Here is a 21,118-nt window from a genome sequence, read left to right as displayed (position 1 = left end):
TCTTGGATCACACCCTGAGTTGACAGCAGAAGCTCAACCACTGAGCGACCCAGGTGTCCCTCTTGAGATGTCTTTGGTGCAAAAGGTGGTTTTTTGTTTTTCACATTTTTTTAAAGTTTAATTTGCCAACATATAGTATAATATCCAGCACTCATCCCATCAAGTGCCCTCCTTAATGCCCGTCACCCAGTTACTCCATCCCCCCAGCCACTTGCCCTTCTGTGACCACTTGTTTGTTTTCCAGAGTTAGGAGTCTCTCATGGTTTGTCTTCCTCTCTAATTTTTCCCACTCAGTTCCCCTCCTTTCCCCTATAGTCCCTTTCACTATTTCTTATATTCCAGGTATGAGTGAAACCATATGATGATTGTCCTTCTTTGACTGACTTATTTCACTCAGCATAATACCATCCATTTCCAACCACATCAAAGCAAATTGTGGGGATTTGTCGATTTGTCCTTTCTGATGGTTGAGTAATATTCCATTATATGAATATCCATTCATCTGTCAAAGGACATCTCAGCTCCTTCCACAGTTTGACTATTGTGGACATTGCTGCTGTGAACATTGGGGTGCAGGTGTCCTGGCATTTCACTACATCAGTATCTCTGGGGTAAATACCCAATAGTACAATTGCTAGGTCATAGGGTAGCTCTGTTTTTAACCTCTTGAGGGATCTCCACACTGTTTTCCAGGGTGGCTGCACCAGTTTGCATTCCCACCAACAGTGCAAGAGGGTTCCCCTTTCTCCACATCCTCTAACATTTGTTGTTTCCTGTCTTGTTAATTTTTGCCATTCTCACTGGTGTAAAGTTGGTATCTCATTGTGGTTTTTATTTGTATTTCCCTGATGGCAAGTGATGCGGAGCATTTTCTCATGTGCGTGTTGGCCATGTGTAGGTCTTCTTTAAATAGGCTTTGAAAGAGAATCATGATTTAGAAAGTTGAAGGTGACAAGAATTCCATGTGTAATAGTTATATAGTCATTTAAATGTAGATAAAATTTGTGATACCTGATATATGAATATATTTATAATATAAAATATACAAAGAGTTTAGTTTTAATATGTAAATCAATACTGTATTGGTAATATTGACAAGAATATAAAATATATTAATTTTATTCTCTATTTTCTAAACCTTATATATCTTGCTTACCAAGTATTCAAATTAGAGTAAAAAATCATACACCAAGTCATTCTAATGCTAATAAGATCTTTAATGTAATCTTTGATTGATAGATCTATCACTAGTTAAATGACGCTTCTTTCTTAGCTGAGATTTTACATATTAAATTATTCCGAAGACTTCTTCACCAAAGTGAAGGTCATTAGGTGGCTGGGGATGTGATGAGGCACCTGTGGAGATTCTTCTTGTTTCCCCAACCAATTTCAACTCTATCTATCTCTCTCCAACCACCATCTGATAGCAAAAGGCACTGGCCCTTTGTCATGACCCCCTTGACCTAAGTATGCAAGCTGAAGTGAGAGGGGAAGAGGATGAGGTGAAAAGAGAAGGGTGTATTAATCACGTTTGTAGCTTCTGCAAACTTGATGGTTTAACAACTGCCCTAAGTTCACATGCCAGACACCCCTTGTCCCAGACAACATGATAATGGGGCTGAGTTCCCTTGTCTTGGCTTTCTGTGCTCCCCTACCCCTCAAGATGAGTCCTCCACCCAGAGGTGTGCTTTTCAAATACAAACCAACCAATTCAGAGGCTACACCCACTATCATCTCCCTCGTCAGGCTCTCACTCTGGGCAACTGTACACACCAGCCTACTCACCACAGGGCCAGACGTGAGAGAGCTAAGGACAGCTCCTATGCTCCAAAGTCCACTGGAATTATTCAAAGTAGCCAGTCCTGCTTTCCCTGCCTTGCCTGTTCCTTCTTGTGGAAACCATGATAAAGGCTTTTACCCATAGTTCTCCTCCTTCCCTCTGCCTCCTAACCCTGGTGCTTCCCTGTGTGGCCCCCAATGGCATGACATGTATTCCCTCCCTTGGAATCTGCATATAATAGACTGTCTTTTCAATGGCAACTGTATCTTAATCTGTTGGCCTTACCAGACCTCAATAATAATAAATCCTATTAAAATGAGGGGGATGTAGGAAGAAGGGATGAGGGGGTTAGTTAATGGTTAATTCTACTTACTTGAGTTAAGAATCTGCATATTTTGTCTGTTTTGTTCCACCGAAGAAGGGCAAGAGGGTAGCCTCCTTTCAAAGTCCAGTCAGGAAACAAAGGGTGCTGGTGGGGAGACACCTGGTTGAAGCGCAGTTAACAAGCAGAACAAAAGCAGGAAGGGAAACAGAGGAAAATAGAAGCGAATGGCAATTGCTGCCAGGCTGAGCAAGTAACTGTGCTTAGAAGAGCTGCAGAAGCAACTGGGTGGAGTGAGAGGGGTGCAGGGTAAGAGGAGGTTTCTTCTTTGGGAGAACTGGCCACACACAGTGGGGAGGAGGCCCTCACTACCACCTATCGCTGACACATTCTTTGGGTCTTTAAAAAGGGATCCCAGGAAGATCTTCTCCTCATAAACTTTCTCACATTGTTCAGGGATGGTCAGTACTTCCCAGGGGAAAGTTTTCCACTAACGCAAAGTTTCCCAATCGTACCTGAACGAACACTCTCACAACCTGAACATTAAGCCCCACGTGTGCCTCAGGTTTGTCCCAAACTCTTCAGCCATTATCAGATTTCTCCCAAATGTGTCTGTGTGGGTCTCCTTCCAGCTAAGGACATTTGAACCCAAAAGAAATTCCTGAAAAACCTGAAACAAATAACAGAATTGCCTCAGCAGGTCTCCCCATGCTATGCTCCAGTGCCCACACAAACAAACAAAATATGTAGCAATCATAGTGGTGTATGGTTTCTGAGGAAAAACCACACATGCTAGAATTCATTAACTAATTATAGAGCTTATCACACTTACCATTAGACCATTTACCAAATGGTAGAAAAAGTTTCCAATATTTAGTGAGTACTACTGCTGATTGATGAGTGCTCCCTGAGGATAAACCCATAAACCCTGGTTTATTATATTTCAGACAGACAGACTCAGCACTCCGAAGAAGAGCAAATTTTGTAAGCCCAGTGAAAGATATTTTAAATAAAAGATTCATACATACATATAAATACATAAGCCAGAGGGGCCTGGGTAGCACAGCAGGTAAAGCATCTGGCTTTGGCTCAGGTCATGATCCTGATGGAGCCCTGCATTGGGCCCCCTGCTCAAAGGGGAGCCTGCTTCTCCCTCTCCCTCTGCTGCTCCCCCTGCTTGTGCCCTCTCTCTCTCTGTCAAATAAATAAATAGAATCTTAAAATAAAGAAATACATACTTACATACATAAGCACACACACTAAAATGACACTATTTTAAATATATCCAGTATTTCTGAACATAGAAATCTTTCTTTTCACAGATTTGCAGTTTAGCAGTCCCAGCGGTGAAGGTTCTCCGTGCCAACGGGAATACTCTCCCTTGCAGCATGAAAAGGCTCTTTGTTACCGTGTTCTTATGCTACTTTCCCATTCAGTATGTTGCGGAGTACCACAGTTATTCTCCGCTCTGTCACAAATAAAACGGTGCATCAGGAAATTAGTAGAATTGCTAGAAAAGGAGAGGAGGATTTTAAATAAGCTGTCCACTATAACATTCTGGATTTGCTTCTTTATGGTGAAGCCAAGTTCATATCTTCAAAATAATGAGAATCTCTGAAGGTTGACAGCATACTTTGAGTTCTTCTACTACATTAAGTCCGGTTACACAATTCCTTGGGGACCTCCAGACCATTCTAGAAAAGGTTTCATAATGCATGAGAACACTGCCTACAGCAGGGTAGGAGACTTCTGTTCCCCACTCCCTTACACCCTTTATTTGGTAACAGTACCATGATGTATCTTTGGGGAACCTCTCCACTCTTGCTCTCAGTCCATGTACTTTAGGTGGGGCTACTTTTGCACCCTGGCTGTAGAAGTGAACTCATGACCCCAAGCCAAACTGATAATATTCAATCTCAGGATATTAACTAGAACCTTTATAAGAGATTCTTTCTTTTAAATTGCCAAATTTGGGACACCTGGGTGGCTCAGTTGGTTAAGCATCCAACTCTTGCTTTCAGCTCAGGTCATGATCTCAGGGTCATGAATTCAAGTCCTGCATTGGGCTCCATGCTGGGTGTGAATCCTACTTTAAAAAATATAAATAAATAAAATAAAGTTGCCAAACTGGTGAAACATAAGTCTGATGTGTTGGGTGAATATTTTTGCCCTAATTTTGGAAATGCTTCAGAAGGGACCCAACACACAGGAAAGAAAGCAGAGTCAACGATAGTGAAGTAGACATGGTGATGTGCCACATAGGTCTTTCTTAAGTCTCTTTTGCCACTGATTGCCTAGCTGCAAGGAGTGTGGTCAGCAGATGGCTTCCAGCTGTCAGCTTCTTCAGAGTCTGCCTCAGCTACGAAAAGATGACTCACCTGAAGTCATGCCCATCCTGGGTAAGCCCACATTAATGATTGAACAAGGTCAGGTATCAAGCCTGGCCATTTTGACTGACCTTGGGAAAGATGCCATTGTCATTATTTAATACAGAGCTCCTCATTAGGTTGGCTGCAGTTTTATAGGGCCTGCCTCATAGTTTTTCTTCTCCCTTTCCCTTTCCTTTCACAGGTTTTGATCCCTAATAAACAGCTCCCACTTTGAGCTGCATCTCAGTGTCTGTTTCTGGAAAACTCTGCCTGTGATAGGTAGAAGAAAACAGATGACTGATACATTATTTGAGAAACCAGGTGTGGCTGAAATAAGTTTCTCCAGACTTGCAATATATTGAGTCAGTAAAGTCTCTAGAACTGAGAGATTCTTGACAAAAGCAGGCTTTATATACCATAGCCCAAAGATTTCATGGGAAATTCTGAATCTATCTATTTGTACTTGGATATTTCCTGTTTTTGCATTTCTAACCACCAACTCCCTCATTCTCTTCAAACTAATCTGGTAATCCATCTTAATCTTCTCAGGTTTATGAGAAATGAGATCTTGCCACCCAAATTACTGAGGACTACAGAAATCACTAATGAAGGAGAAGGACTTGAGTCTAGAAATTTCTTAGTCCAAAGCCTATTGTGGGCAACAAGGAAAAAAACCATTTAAGAAAGGAGAGTAAGTTTGTTCCTAAAGTAAGAAAACCAATATGCCCAGTTATTGAAAGCCAAGAAAGGCAGAGATGGAGGAAATGAGATAATGAGCTAATATTCATCCCTAATTTACATTTGCTTTCATGCATAGCTTTTGTCTGTCTTTCCATTCTGTCCTACGGGGCTCCATTCTACTAAGTGCAGACTTTATACTTCCTCAAAACATTTTCTCAGCTCTAGTTTTATTAAAAATCTGCTTATAAGGGTGCCTAGGTAGTGCAGAGGTTAAGTGTCCAACTCTTGGTGTCAGCTCAGGTCATGATCTCAGGGCCATTAGATAGAGCCCCACATTGGCCTCCACATTCAGTGCAGAGTCTGCTTAAGACTCTCTCTCCTTTTCCCTCTGCCTCTCCCACCCTGTGCTCGCACACACAATCTCTCTCTCAAATAAATAAATACATTTTTTAAATGTGCTTATTTAATGATAACACAATGCTATCCTGTACCATTTTCTATGTAATGTTCATTTCACTGGACACACTTAGACATTAGCAAAGGACCCCAATTTATGCACTAAATATTAGAGGACCTCATCAAACTTTCTTTCATCTGTCCTTTCAGTGGGTTGAGATATCTCTGGGGCCAAGTGATATACTTGTGCCTTCCCTCCCAGAGCACACTCAGGTCCCAGGGACAACAGAACTTCATGCTCCCTGAAGAGACCACTTCCTCTGGCCATACTCCAAAAGTGCCTACCATACTGCTAGTGTGTACAACTCTAGGCCCAAGAGGATGGCCAGGAAGTGGTTGTATGTGGAGAGTGGGGGCAGAGACTACAAAAGTGGGCTAAAAATAGGAAGAGAAAAAGAGGTGTGCATCAGAAGCCAGCATGAAACTCCAAGGAATTCCAGAATTATAAATTGCAACTGGGACAAAAGGTAAAGGGTAATTTTTATTACTATTATTCCCATTTATCTTTGTGGTTTCTTCTAAATCATCAAATTGCCCTAATCTTTCCATCGCTAATCATTTGAAGTCTCAAATTTATAGAAAGTCAGCCTTGTAATTTCTCCTGAGAGAAATCATAGGTCTAAGAGACCCTAACTCTGCATAAGTTCATGAAATTAACTTGATTGTACCCTAACAAGGTATTCTTATTGCTCTCCTGTCTCCTAAGCCAACTCAACAGAGTAACCATTGAGTACCACCTACATTACTGAGTACCTATTACATTAGACACTGAGAATTCAAATGATATGGACCTATTTTCTGCTCTTGAAGAGTTCATAATCTAGTGTTTGTAATAGTGTTTGTATATGTATGACAAATCCTGAAAAACAATGGTTAAAATAATATGTAACTTTGAATAATTGATAATTAATTAATGTTGATTTATAAGAACTGAATTTGGAGGAGGCAGGTGAGAAGGGCTGGCAATGAGGAGGAAGGGTCTTAGATGGTTTCATAGCAAAGGTAGTAATGTTGAAAATAACATGCCTGTTCAGGAAATACCAAGTAGCTCTACATTGTTAGATCTTCAGATTTAAGGGGTTGAGAAAAACATGATTAAAAACTAGCTCAAAATGGTAGCAGTCAACTCACAGAGGACCTTGGATGCCCTTATATAATAAGGCACTGAGATTTTACCTTATTGATTGAGGGGGAAAAAAAGAGTTTTATACAGGAGAGGGACATAATCAATATCAAATCTTAAAAAGATCATTTGATGACAGAGATGGATCCAAGGCAAGACTGATTCAAGGTAGGGTGACCACATAATTACTGGCCAACTGGAATACTGAAAAAGGAGCACTACGATCATTCCCACTTAGAAAATAGGCATAACTGGAACTGGACACAGAGCCAATGTAAACATAAACTTGTACTATTTCCTCTTATTAGTAATTCTAGGATCATTATACAGCAGCTCGGGAAAGCTGTTCTATGTTAGGACAAATTGTAATATTTTGATAATCTATGATATAAACTGCCTTGTATCTATTTTAGTTTGATATTAGTAGTTTGTGAGGAATCCTGTAGTTTGCATTTGAATGACTTCAGTTCCTGTAGTTTGCATTTGAATGACGTCAGTATATGTCCACTTTTCAATTTGACCTAAGGAAGCACTACTAGGTTTTGAGTTTTGCCTAGGTGTTTGAGAAGCCTAAAGTCATTAAAATAAAGCCTAACATCAAAAAATTGGAAGCCAAGTAACTTGTGCAGAAGGAATACACAGAAAACTTGGGGTGGTTTGGTTAGAGTATAATTAGGGGAGGGTGTGCATAGGGTAGATTTTTCTGGTTTTCAGAAATTGAATTGTAATTTTTTGATGTGCTATTTCATTTTTAGTAGCAAATGTGTATGCAGAGGATCTTATTAAAATTGAGCTTAGTTAAATACTTAAAAAAAAAGGAAAACTGGAATGTATGTTCACCATAATCTGAGAGGATTTAAGAGCACATGGACCATTTACAAAGTTTCTGAAATAATATAGGTTGAAGACAAAGAAGCCTGAAGGACAGCAATAGCAGTGGGGATATAAAGGAAGGACAGATCTAAGAGATAGAAGTTAAAACCAGGAATCTTTTATTTATTGATTGTAAAGGATAAAGAAAAGGAGATCTCTGCTTTCAGCTCCAATGTGTTTAGAATTTGGAATATATTCCATCTGTCCTTATAACAAGAAAAAAACTGAACAAACTGAAAACCAATGAATTTTCTTGGATCCATCACAGAACTGAAGTTGAAAAGCAAACTTCCATTCCCAAGGCTGGCAAGATAGAAAAATCCAGAAAATCACAGCTAAGATACGTTTTCCTGGGGTGGAAGCCTCTGGAACCATAAACTGTTAGGAACGCTTACATGATAATTTTAATAAAATGCTGGAAACAGAGTGTGGGCTAGCATGAGAGAGAGAAACTCCTTAGAGGCACAGTCTTAGGGGGACCACCCATACTTTCATGGGTTCTACTTCCAGAAATTCCACCAGTTTCTTTTTGTGAAAAGCTAATAAAATCCCCCTATGGCTCTGGCAGGGGCCGTTTGAAACAGGTGCAGAGCTCCACAGTGTTCTCTATAACAAAGTCCTACTTCCAGAGGAAAAGACTTTACCAGAACCATATCCAACCATCCAAAGGACATTTCCCCCAACCCCTGCCTTTTCTGGCTTTCCTATATAATATAATGAGAGGAAGAAGGTGAAAAAACATTTCTGAAGGTCATTGCCCAGAAACTCATGCCTACTCAAAGACTAAGATATATTCATTAGATTCAAAAATTCTTTCCCTCTCTGCATCTCACCATCACACTACAAGGCTCCAGTGTAATAGGAGTGGATTATGGGTTAAAGAGCTGCATGATACAGATTCTATCTGTGGAGTTCTTAGGAAAGCCAAAAGTCAATGAGACAAAAATCACGGACTCTAAAGGAATTTAAAGCCTCTGGCTTCTACAGCTACCACAAATATTAAATACAGTCCAACCCAACTGCTAGCAGATAAAAACCTCAAACTAAGAGACCATTTACTTCAACTCTTGCTATCCAATACATTATAGATGTCAAAAAAATTATAAGTCATGTGAAAAGAAAAGAAAAGATGGAAAGGAAAGGAAAAGAAAAGAAAAAAATAGTCTGAAAAAACAAAGCAAGCATCAGCATCAGACCCAGGTATGGGATAAACTTAGGAATTAACAGACTGGGAATTTAAAATAACTATAGTTAATATGTGAAAAAAACTCTAATAGAAAAAGTAAAGGGCACATAAGAACAGCTTAATAATATAGGAAGAGAAATGGAAACTCTGAGAAAGAAATCAAAAGGAACTTATGAAAATCAGAAACATTGTAACAGAAATGAAGAATGCCTTTTATGGACCCATTGATATATCTGGCTATGGTTGAAGAAAGAATGAGTGAGCTTAAAGACAAGACAACAGAAACTTCCCAAACTGAAATGCAAAACGAAAAGGAATGAAAAAAAAAGAAAAAAAACCCATAAGTAAGAGAACATCAAAGCAGTGTGACAATTTCAAATGATACAACATATATATATATATATATATATATATATATATATCCAGAATACAACAATACAACAAGAGAAGTAAAGGAATAGAAATAATAAGAATGAAAATAATAATAATGAGAAATTTCCAAAATGAATGATAGACACCATAAATCCAAGAAGCTCAGAGAACACCAAGCAGGATGAATACTATATATGTATATATACACGCACACATACATACATATATACTTGGGCACATTATGTTCGAATTACAGAAAACCAAAGACAGAAAATCTTGGAAGAGGAAGGAAAGTGAAGGACTGAGAATAATTCTCAGGTATCTGGTATGGGTAGTCCCTATGCAATAGGGAAAACAGACTGGAAAACCTCCCATCTTGAATTTAGCCCTAAATTATTTCTTATATCTCCATCACCCTCCCCACAGCATCTGCCAGCACTCAGACCAAACCCAAAACCTGGATTTTTAAACCACTATTTTAGGTACCACCACCTCCCTCCCCCTGCCAGAATTCATTTTCTCCCTTCTATTATATTAATCAGCTTGAATACTGTGACATGTCATTTTTTAAAATAATATTACTCCAACATACAACTTTTTCCAAATGTCGCTGATTTTACATTTTTGTGAGTATCTAAATATTTTCAAATAATAAGGTAATGTGGTTTCATTGCAGAAAACTATGAAGGTTAAAAACAGTATTAAGAAAAACAAAATAACTCATAATCTTGTAGTCCAGAGTTACCTGCTATTAAAAAACTTACATAGTTTTACAGTATTTTTCTCTTTCTAAACAGCCATACATCTCCTGTTTTTAGGTCTTTCCATACGTGCTTCTATATACCTGGAACACTCTTTCCCTCATTTGCATGCTTTCAGGAACATGGTGATGTGCCTTGGCACATAATACAGGGAAATCTCTATGACCTGAGTATCGTATATATCAGCAAGAATACTCAGCAAGAGTTCACAAGCCCGGTCCATCAGTCTATGTGCACTGAGTCCTTAATTAATTAGGCATGGGAGGGTGAGGGGAAGCAATAGCAGAAGGAATAATCAGGCACAGTCCTTTTTCTCCTTGGTATTGGAATCAGGACAAACCCTCACCCGCTTTGGACTGAGTTCCTAGGGTTCATGGATAACTGTGTTGGCGGGGGTGGAGGGGTTGTTCTTAAGGAGAGATATTATTATTGTTTTTTAAAAAGAAGTATAGAGGAATAAGTGATTGTTTGAGGGCGGGGTGGAGGTCACTATATTATATTCATATCTGCATCCTGAAGTTTGAAACAGGTCATGCTAAGTCTCTAGTCTGTGCATGCTTCTCATTCTATTGAGTTCCACTGGAGAAGGAACTGTATGTATCCCTATAGGATACATTTCTAAAAGCCAAATGATTACCAAAATTTAAGCCAAGGGTACTAAGTGCATTATTGTCTTTTCTGTCTTTAACAACAACATTTTCTCACTATTTTCCTATACAAGTACTAGCTTATAAATTAGTGAAATTGGGAAAGTTCCTCTTTTTCTTCAAATGCTTATTCATTCATCCATCTGGGCTAAATTTTTTGTGACTTTTGGAATGAACAACCACAACAATAACAACAAAAACACGTAGCCCTTCATTAGAGAGATTCACCAAATAGCACTTCAATTAAGAACAAAGCCAGTATTATGGCAAACAAGTTGTGATACACAATACTGTCCAATTAATTTCAATAGGTGTGATTAAAAAGATCTCTTTCATGCCAGTGGTTGACAGTCTTTAAAGAAATATATCTGCCTTGCAAATGGACGATTTTCTATTCAAAGGGTGCAAAGAACTAAGTAAAATTTACAAAAATCTTGTCACTGTCAATGTGGGAGAAAAAAAAAAACAGGACAGTAGAACTCTTCAATGAAGCCTATTGTTTTTGATTGAATTTTCTCAACTGTGTGCTTTTTGTATAAGCTGTCACAGTATAACTTCTTTCACCCCTGAGGCTATCACAGTAAAAAGGATATTTCTTTCTCATGAAAAAGTTCCACGCAGCTAAGATTTTTATGGTGTATCTAGTTGTATAAAAAAGCAAAATCATGTTCTTAATTATCTACAATTCTGTATAAGAAAAGTGCCTGCTATGATTACTCAGGGAACAGAAAAGTCTCTCTGCATTCCTTCCCGACAGCAACACTGCATAAGATAAAAAGAAGAAAAACAGCTTTTTATTTTGAAGTAAGCGTCAAAAGAGCTTGCCTGATGGGATTGTACAAAGTCCAGTTTGTGCTAAGAGTTACTTAAGCTGGAAGTGCCACTGCCAGGGAAGGAATGGAAAGAAGGCAGTCCTTTCACACGATTGCAGGGCATCGCTGGGAGCCTCAGAGCCTGCATTCAGCTCCTTGGCTGGGACAAAGGCAGGGCCAGATCCTCACACTCAAGTGGATGCAGAAGGAATAAAGAAAATGCCTGGTATTCAAGAGCCAACTCTCAATGGGCCTTCAGGATTGCCCTTTTTGGTTTTCAAGGGTGAAGAAATCCACAAATGTTTGAGAAAAAAAATATGTATTTCTATTGTGAGTACAATGTGGTTGGGTCCTTCATCATGTACCTGGTCTTCAATCTCCAAATTCTCCAAGTGGAAGGAGAAAAAAGCAGATACAGAAATAAAAATCAACACCAGGCAAATTTTCTTTCCCTTTTTTATTTTGATTATGACAGAAGTCAAAACTGCACTTGGACCTTGCAGATATGGTGACAGCAGAAAAACTCTTCATTCAAAGACATGGTAATAGATGTAGTCTCATTCATTTTTCTGGCTTAATCACCACTTATTCTCTTGATTTTTTTTCATACTGTTGCCCACAAATAACGTTGAAAGTCTTGCCCAGGTCTAGCTCTGCCATGAGAATTTCCCAGACAACTGCAGCCCAAAGTGCCCTTCTAGATTCATAACACCACAGATAATGCTCATGTGGCACTAAATATTTATGGCCATGAATTATTCTTTGGGTATGCAGGATTTGAAGGGATCTTGAAACATTCTAGTGAAGAATTCCAGTAAGAGAGTAAACACGTGAACCTATCACTTAAGAAAAGCCCAGTCTAGAAATATGAAGATGGACAAACAGGTCATAATAAAGAAAGAAAGAAGAAAGAAAGAAAGAAAGAAAGAAAGAAAGAAAGAAAGAAAGAAAGAAAGAAAGAAAGAAAGAAAGAAAGGAAACAGGTCATGACTGAAACCAGAAAAATGGATAGGAATACATACATAAAACACTATAAATGGAGAAAAGAAGAGGGATTGAAGAGAATTCTGAAGAACATCATTCTTAAGAAGTATATAGTACAAAAATTAGTGGAAGGGAATTTTAAGGTGTCAGAAAAGCATAAAGAATGTTATTTATTTGTGTGCTTTTAGTTTTTCTGAAGGGAGTAGAAATTATTATTGGTTATTTCAGTATTTTTCAGAATACCTGTTACAAATCTTTGCATAGAGTATGCCCTAAATGTTTACTTAGTGTCTGAGACATGAGCAATAAAGTCACATAAATATTGCTCTTGTTTTCCTTTGGATTGCTATTCTTTAGGCAGTAACCCCAGCGCCACTCCCCATCCAGGGTATTGATCCCATCTTCTCTCAGAAGATAGTGTGGGTGGCAGCAGTGGACCGGTTAGTAGAGGTCCTTTGCCTCTAGGGGGAGCCCAAGGAAAGAGTACTGGATAAGGTCAAGTCTGAGACCTTATTGGGTCAAGGCAGTAGAGAATTGAGCTTTTGGTAAATCGGGAAAGGGTTAGAAGGAATTAGCTTCCACAGAGCTGAATCCTTCATTCTTTTGAAATTGCACCTTTTAAAAATTTTCACATGACAAGAAGCAGATTCAGGCTTGACTCTCAAGCCTGTGTGTGTGTGTGTGTGTGTGTGTGTGTGTGTGTGTGTTCAAGAATTTGAACAACTTTCAAATAGGCACCAGCTTAACACCACCCCCAGTCTCTTCCACTCCACTCATCTAACATTTAGCCCACTTTTCAGGGTTTTATTACCCGTTTTGTCATTGCGCGCATTTGAGTTTGCAAATATTGTTTAAGTCTGTAAAAGTACATTTTTATAGTTTACCCTTTCAAAACCTTCAAGGTTAAGATTTAAGTGTTTAATATGTCACAAATTCCTGCATTTCTTAGGGCTCCTGGGTCACCTAGTCCTCTGCCTTTAGGCTCAGGTCATGATCCCAGGATCCTGGGATGGAGCTGAGTAGGGCTCCCTGCTCAGCAGAGAATCTGTTTTCCCTCTCCCTTTGCCCTTCCCCCTTAAATAAATAAATAAATAAATAAATAAATAAATAAATAAATAAATAAATAAATAATCAGTCAATCTTTTAAAAAAATTCCTGCATTTTTCATCAGTGAAAAAACTATTTCAGTTTATTTGTCTGAAGATGTACTTAGCTCCATGTAGGGGAGCTTAGTATAATGTGCAGACAATTCTGGCCACAGGCCACAGAATTTGCCACAGACTGTACTAACTCTCTTGCTTTTGGGTGTAGTGTCTCCCTTTGTTGTGTCTACCTTGGTCAGGTTAAAATCATGGAAGCATTCCTCTTAAACGGAACAAGTGTGAATACTTCCTATAGATTGTGAGTTGTTTTATTACAGTCATCAAAAAAGTCCATAGAAAAGACAAATAAGATCCAAAAGCAAAGTATCCAGTACTATCTACCTATTAGTGAACCCTTGTTTTCCTTACACTTGGAAAAAAGGGGTGGGGGTGCTGAAATAAAAGTCCTTTTTTACAGTTCTACAATCATAGCCAAGATGGGGTACTTCACATCCCAATACAAATGAGCATTCTAAAGCAGGAGGGATTAGACAATATTCACATAGCAGGTTTACTGCCATTGGACTGGATTTCCCAGTGCAAAAAGTTCTTCTTCTGTCCTAAAAGGACAAACATTTCGTCTCACCATGAGTGACTAAAAAATAGGGTATAAAGGGTCTTCCAAATGGTGAACCACCTATTTGTTTGAAGTGTGTTTTGTAAGTTCAATAATGCAATCTGCTGTTCGATTCACCAAGCTGAATGAAAATACATTCATTAAGTGTCTACTATGTATGGGGCTCTGCACCTGCACAGAGGTATAGGACAAGTTCCTGCCCAAAAAAGCTGATATTCTAAACTGTTGGCAAATGTATATGGATTTGCTGTTTTCACCACAGCCCACATCAATATTTTACTTTGAATCCATTTATTTGAGAGTCATAAGAACAGGTACCTAATACCAGGTATGAGGAATTCCAGACATATTTCTAAATGGCAATTTTCAGGATCCCATGGCAAAGATTTTAAATGGATTTGATCAAAAGTCAAAAGAAGCCTTTTCACATGCTCTTGCTGAGAAACTTGGCATTGGGACTGTACCTAATTGAGAGACTGTTGGCTGAAGTGTATTGGCTTCAAGCCCAATCACAGGACCCTTTGGAACAAAAAGTAAGGCCATTAGTGTGCATGCTTAATTCCAAGTGATCTTGTATGAGTCTCCCTCATTCTTGGGATTTACAGGTCCCATGGTTTGGTAGCATGAGAGAGTGACACGTTAATCCTCTTCTTTTTTCTCTCTCATCCTTACAGACTGCTATAGGTTACTGACAGTCCTGTAAATGGAGATTGAGTTGTTTTTTGGTTGTTTTTTTTTTTTCTTTTCTTTTTTTTAAGATTTTATTTATTTATTCATGAGAGAGAGAGAGAGAGAGAGAGAGAGAGAGGGCAGAGACACAGGCAGAGGGAGAAGCAGGGTCCATGCAAGAAGCCTGAAGTGGGACTGGATCCTGGGTCTCCAGGATCATGCCCTGGGCCGAAGGCAGCGCTAAACTGCTGAGTCACCGGGCTGCCCGGTTGTTTTTTTTTCTAACAACTTGACAGTGAAGCTTATATCAGTTTGTTGAATTATAGGTATTATTAACTTTGAATATCAATCTCATTATAATTTTTTTTTCTGTGGGCCTTGGTAATAACTCCCCTTCTTTTTTTAAAGACAGCTTTATTGAAATATAGCTGAACTGTAGCTGGTTTTAAACTCTATCAATTAATTAAAAATCTTCCCTTAGTTATGATTCCTTCTTATTAGAGTCATTACATATTGGATTTCTGAGGTTTTTTTTGTTTTGTTTTTTTTTTTTTTTTTTTGGTTGTTGTTGGTGGTGTCTGCAGAGTGACTAACCAAATGCAGAAACTGTCTTAAATAGACCTAGAATATTACTTAATCCCTTAGAGAATTCCTCTATATATTTGTCTTTAAAAAGCAAAAGCAAAACAAAACAAAGTAACAAACAGATAGACACAACACACAACACAACAAAACCTTTAAAAGCAATATTCTTTTTCTTTAGGTAAAAGTAAAACTTGGACAAATGTAAATTATATGAACTCCATTCTTCCATTATCATTGTACTGGCTTTGACAATCTTCTCTTGCCAAATTATTTGTTCCTGGTTGTAGGGAAGATATTTCTAAAAAAATAACTTGAAAGAAGCAGGGGAAATGGTTCTCTAAAGAAAATAAATATACACAGTTGTATAAGATCATTAGCAAATGGGTTAGAGTAAATTTGTAGGTCCAAAGAGATGGAAAAAGACTTTAAAAGGGGAGTTTCCAAAGGTTTTCTTGATGAGAAAGTTCTCTCTTCCTGGTGCCTGGCTGGGGCTGGAGAAGTCAAACTGTGGGGATCTCTTCCTTCTGAGAACAGATGCCCAGTGAGCTGGATGAGGCTATTCAAAAGTGGCTACTGGTGCAGAGATCCACCACCACACACTTTAAGATCTTACTGTAAACTGTCATGATAAGTCCTGTTTAAAACTTAAGAGGAAGATGGCCCCATATAGGATTCAGTGGGAAGCATGAATTTGTCCAAGAGGAAAATAAAATGAAAATTATCTTGAGATTTTTCAAGGAGAATTAACAGTGCTAGTTTCAACAAATAATTATGTCTTTTTAAAAAGTTTTTAAAAAATAATTTAATCTGAAACAAATGCAGAAATGTAATTTCTTGTCCTGCAGAAATAGCCATGGTTTTCCCTGTGATGTTCACAAGCTATTATTCGTGCAAGAGCTATAGACTGACTTTACCCATGCACCAAACACCCCTCTCTCTCATTTTTGGGGAGCCCAACTTGCTCTCACACTCACTGCCCCAATTTCCTTCACTGGCAGAGGGTTAAACTTGGACCAAAAATATATGTCATGGTGACATGTACATCGCTGGAGAGACTTTATATAACTAGGTTCAAAAGCCTAGCTCTGCAGCCACGTTTCTATGGCCTATATGAATCAGTCTTATGCAGTTTGTGATAAAAACCAAGTTTTGTTTTTTTTTTTTCCTTAAGCTAAATTTTAAAAGATGTGCAAGTTTGGTAGAAAAAAATTGAATCAAAATCAATAAAGAAACTGAAGCTTCTTTATTAAAAGGTTCATCAAAGAAATTCATTAAATATATATTGCATGTCAGAACAAAAAAAAATGCCAAATAATAGTATAAAAGTTTTATCCTTGTATAAGTATGTTATATAATCAAAAAGAAATGTGTAAGAAAAGACTGTTAAATTATCAGATGCTTGCAGATATAACGAAAATTAGGGCATTGTTCAAATAGCCAATTAGTTGTAAAAGGATTTGCTGCTTTCAGTGTAATCTTTTGAATTTTTTTCTTTTTTCTTACTAAGAATTCATAAACTATCTTTCCAAGAGTTAAAACCTTCCACCAGAAACAAATAACAAGACTCCAGTGTATTACTTATTTACAAATAGAGAATCTAATTCTCAGAAATTCCTTTATAAAGATTGTGTCTTGAGTTTCTTCCCCAGAAAGTCTAATATGTCTTTGGTCACAGATGTGTACTTCCTATGGACAGAAACCAGGCAACCTGTTTCTGAGTGCCTTTTATCAGTTCTGACACATCATTGCTCCCGTTTCTTCAGAAGTACCAGAGGATGTAAATGAATAGTGCCCCACCTCACTATAATTAGTGGCCTTATCTAATAAAGGTGCCAAGGTTCCGCTCTGTGCTTTATCTGAGCTCACAGCCTATTTTTTGGAGGGGAGGGAGAAGTACTGTCATCAAGTCCTGCTTAGTGATCGCTGCCACCCTGTACTATTTTAGAGATTTTGACTCACTCGTAATTCAAGGTGACAAAAATGGAAACCACTACTTTGGATTTTCAGTTACGACAAATGAAAATGCTATTAAATATATAAGAAATTATAAGAACCTCTGAAATGATAAATTTTTTCCACTGAGGTCATGAAAAGTAAACCTGAAAAAAAAAAAAAAACAGAAAATACACTCAGCCTTTGGCAAAATCTAAATGCACAACCATTTCAGTAACTTATCTGAGGTAGCTATATTTTGTTTTATTGTACCATAGTAACACCACTTTCCATTTGAGATTTCCCATTTCTGCATCATGATTATTACTATTATCATTATCATTCCATAAAATTTCTTCCTTTTATTCCCACTGTTTTCAACTTCTCTGGTTCATCAAAGTCCCATCTACAGGGAGTGAAATAAAGTATTCCTAAATCCTTCAGGCTCCAATGTCTGGATGCATGCAGCCTTACCCCCATGATAACAATGTAGTGCTACACCAGATCTCCCCTCCTTCCTCTCAGAGATGCTAGGCCCGTACTGTCTACTACAGCAGCTAATAGTAGTTGATGTAGAAACTGCTGAATTTCAAGTCTGATCTATTGAAGCTGAGCCTCCTATAAGATACCCAAGTGAAGTTATGTGGTTGCAAAGAATGGAGATGTATGGTTCACAGGATTAAAATCTGGATTAGAGATATACATGATATCCAAACATGGAGGTTAGGATCACTGTAGGGCAGAAAGGATATTAATAACACAAATTCTGTGAAACAATTTTTTGTGAAAAACTAAACATAAAATATTTAAATTTCGACATCTAAATATAAAAAAGCAATCTTTAAGGTCCTACGTCTAAATACATTTACACAAAGAAAAGTCCATATGTGGAAATGTTCAGTGACTGCTTTGAGACATGGAGTTATACCTGTAATGCACGTGTATTACTTGTGATGCTTTAAAGGTGTTTTGTTTTAATGTCAAAAGAAACAAGGTTAGTATATTCAAGTCAGGCATCTTCAAACAATACAGAAATGCATACAGTGAAAAGAGAACATTTTCCTTCAATTACCTCCAATACCACACTCCTTGTAGAATCAATGTTACAACTGTAGCTTGTAACCTCATGCACTTTTCCAATGCGTTTACAAATACAGGAGAGAAAGATAGGTAAGAGAAACATTTGTTTGTTTGTTTGTTGAGCTTTGGTTTTAATTTTGTTTCATCATAATCAGATCTCAAGCCTTTTTCTCGCCTTTACCTATATTCTCTACTTAGATGATTGCTCCTTGTCCATTGGTTTTGAGTGTCTCTATATGACTGGTGACCTCTGATTTTATATGCTCAAGCCATGACCTCTACCCAGAGCTCCAGACTCACTCATACTACTTGGTCATTTGATACTGACACTTGGCTGTGTACTAAACACTTTGAACTGAATAAAGCCCAAACAGAATCCTCAGTGCCTGTTTTTTCCTGGGGCCTCAACCCCAAATCATTCTTCCTCTTCTCAGTATAAGGTATTTGGTTTTGTTCATCCAGGCTAGAGCCCAAAATAAATTGTCCTCAATTTCTCAACTTCATACCTAATGTATCAGCAGAAGCTGTTGACTCTTCTAAAGTATTTTCTGTATCCATCCACTTTTTCCATCTCCACTACCATCACCTTAGTCCAAACTATCATGTTCACTCATCTGGATTACCTCATAGTCTACTTCTCTTCCACTCATGGCTCTTCAGAACCTATTTTCCATGCAAAAATGATTTGTAAAAATGTATGTCAGATCACCTTACTCCTTGATTAAAAACATCCAGTGGTTTCTAATTTCTTTTAGAATAAAATCTAGACTCTGTGCCATTATCTCCAAATCCCTCCATGGCATGTGCCTTGATCTCCATCATTCTGGCTACATTGGTTTTCCCTCTATTCCTAAAACAATAGCAATTCCTTCTGGCCTTAGAACCTTTGTATTGCTGTTCCATTTATCTGAAAAGCTCTTTCTCCAAATATAAGTAATCTGACTCCTTCTCAACTTCCAGTTCTAAATCCCAATGCACCTTCTCAAGGAATTCTTCCCTGGCTCTGTTTCTCCCTTATTATTCATGTCTTTACAGGCAGAAGGTATAAATACTAAAATTAAGCAATGCGTGTAATCAACTTAGAAAAATGCTGGTATTTTTATTATACAGTCATTATACATGACTTACCCACTTGGGGTTTTTTCACAAATCATTACTGCCAAGAAATGTTTATCTATTAACGTGGGGGCCAGAACCAGATATTTACCCTCCTTACTAACTTATAAAAGCCAAGAAAAGAAAAAGAAAAAGAAATAGAGTCCCTTTTCTTAGTCTACTAATTAGTCTAGTCTTATTCATGACCTTGTTCCCGACTCTACCATCTATAGCAGGAAAAACTGAAAAAGAAAATACATGAATTATATTCCACTTTAAAATTTAATTCAACCCAACTGTTTGCTATAATTATTTCATCTTTTACATGTATCTCCTCAACTTCTTCGTTTCCTTGAGAAAGAGAAGGAAAAAGAACTTATATTACCTCAAAACAATATGAAAAAGGACATGTGTGGCCTCTTGCTGGTTCTTGGGTAACTCAAGAATAGTTAATGAATGATTATATAATCCCAGCATCACTTTATTTTTTTTGCAGCATCACTTTAATTGACTATATACTTTGCTTAATTTAACCCTTGCAATAATTCTATAAAGTGAATACTTTTATTATCCTGGTTTCAAGTTGGAAAAACTGAGGCAGAGAGATGATGTTATTTGGGCACAATTGTACTACACTGTAAATGACAGAGCCAGAAATTGTACCCAGGCAGTCTGCTCCATACCTGATGTCTTTGGCCATCATCTTATGCTGTTTTCTTAGTATGCTGGCTGGATCCAGCGAGCTATGGTTGGCTCAGTCCCATCCTTGTGCTTTCTGCTGTTGTCTACTGCTGACATCTATACCTAATGAACTTGTGGTGAAGTCTCCTTGGCTGGCCAAACACTGGGCTGTCAACTCAGCCTTCACATTACACAGGACCTGGTGGAGGTTCAGGAGGAAAAACAAAACCCTGTCTAGGCTTGTCTATACCATTCCACCCACTTACCCATATTTTTGTGTGAACACTCTATTCTGTGGGCTCCTCCTAGAGACCTAATGGGGAGTGGGGCCAGAGCCCTTATGCTCTCCTCTGTTAAAAGTCCATGTCTGCATGTCTCATTCCCCTATGTCTGTCTTATCTTTTCTTTCTCTTTTTCTGCTCATAAGCTGCTGGGCCAAGGGGGTGGGCTGGTTGCTGACTTTGTAGCACAAACTTTTGCTGTGAAATGCCTTCTTTCTCCCAGAGGTAGCACTTGTCAGTTCCCCTTTTCCATGGGCTCCGCCAACAGAATCACTGTTATGCAACCTGGTGAAGAGGGATGAAAATGCACTGGCTTAATATTTGTCAAATTTATCCATACCTCTCTTGTATGTCTTCCCCCATCGAACACAGGCTAATGATAGCGGAGGCGTCGGCTGCCCTTTGTAGACCAGCTTGCTGACTGTAAAATCTCAGCTGTTTACCTCCTTAAAACATATGGTCTATTTGTCATGGGTATGACCTTAATAAATGTCTGTGCAATGCTTAGAAGAATAAAATGCATTGTAAAACCTTTCATCCATCAAATGTCTGTCATACTGCCAGGCCAGGTGGAGTAATAATTGTGCTTACATGTATCAGCAAAGAACAATGTAATAGATGAAACTACTTCAAGTAATTAACTTACTCACAGCTGTCTTTTTTTTTTTGGACAGAAAGTGGCTTGAAAGACTGAAGTTACCAAGAGCAGA

At 38.1% G+C, this 21,118-nt stretch overlaps 2 long non-coding RNA genes across 2 annotated transcripts in view; both read right to left on the bottom strand.

Moving 5' to 3' along the window:
* Positions 1-2,381, bottom strand: part of LOC129501056 (uncharacterized) — a 42,256-nt gene extending 39,875 nt beyond the window's left edge. Inside the window, exon 1 of the long non-coding RNA XR_008662635.1 lies at positions 2,154-2,381. This is a non-coding gene — a long non-coding RNA (uncharacterized LOC129501056). The remainder of the gene's footprint in view (positions 1-2,153) is intronic.
* LOC129501055 (uncharacterized) overlaps positions 1-20,521 on the bottom strand; it is a 71,378-nt gene extending 50,857 nt beyond the window's left edge. Inside the window, exon 1 of the long non-coding RNA XR_008662634.1 lies at positions 20,130-20,521. This is a non-coding gene — a long non-coding RNA (uncharacterized LOC129501055). The remainder of the gene's footprint in view (positions 1-20,129) is intronic.
* Positions 20,522-21,118: the final 597 nt, after the last annotated feature.

Source organism: Nyctereutes procyonoides, unplaced genomic scaffold (genome assembly GCF_905146905.1).
Source record: "Nyctereutes procyonoides isolate TBG_1078 unplaced genomic scaffold, NYPRO_anot_genome, whole genome shotgun sequence".
In the NCBI taxonomy this organism is placed as follows: domain Eukaryota; kingdom Metazoa; phylum Chordata; class Mammalia; order Carnivora; family Canidae; genus Nyctereutes; species Nyctereutes procyonoides.
This window is presented reverse-complemented; position numbering and strand designations above follow the sequence as displayed.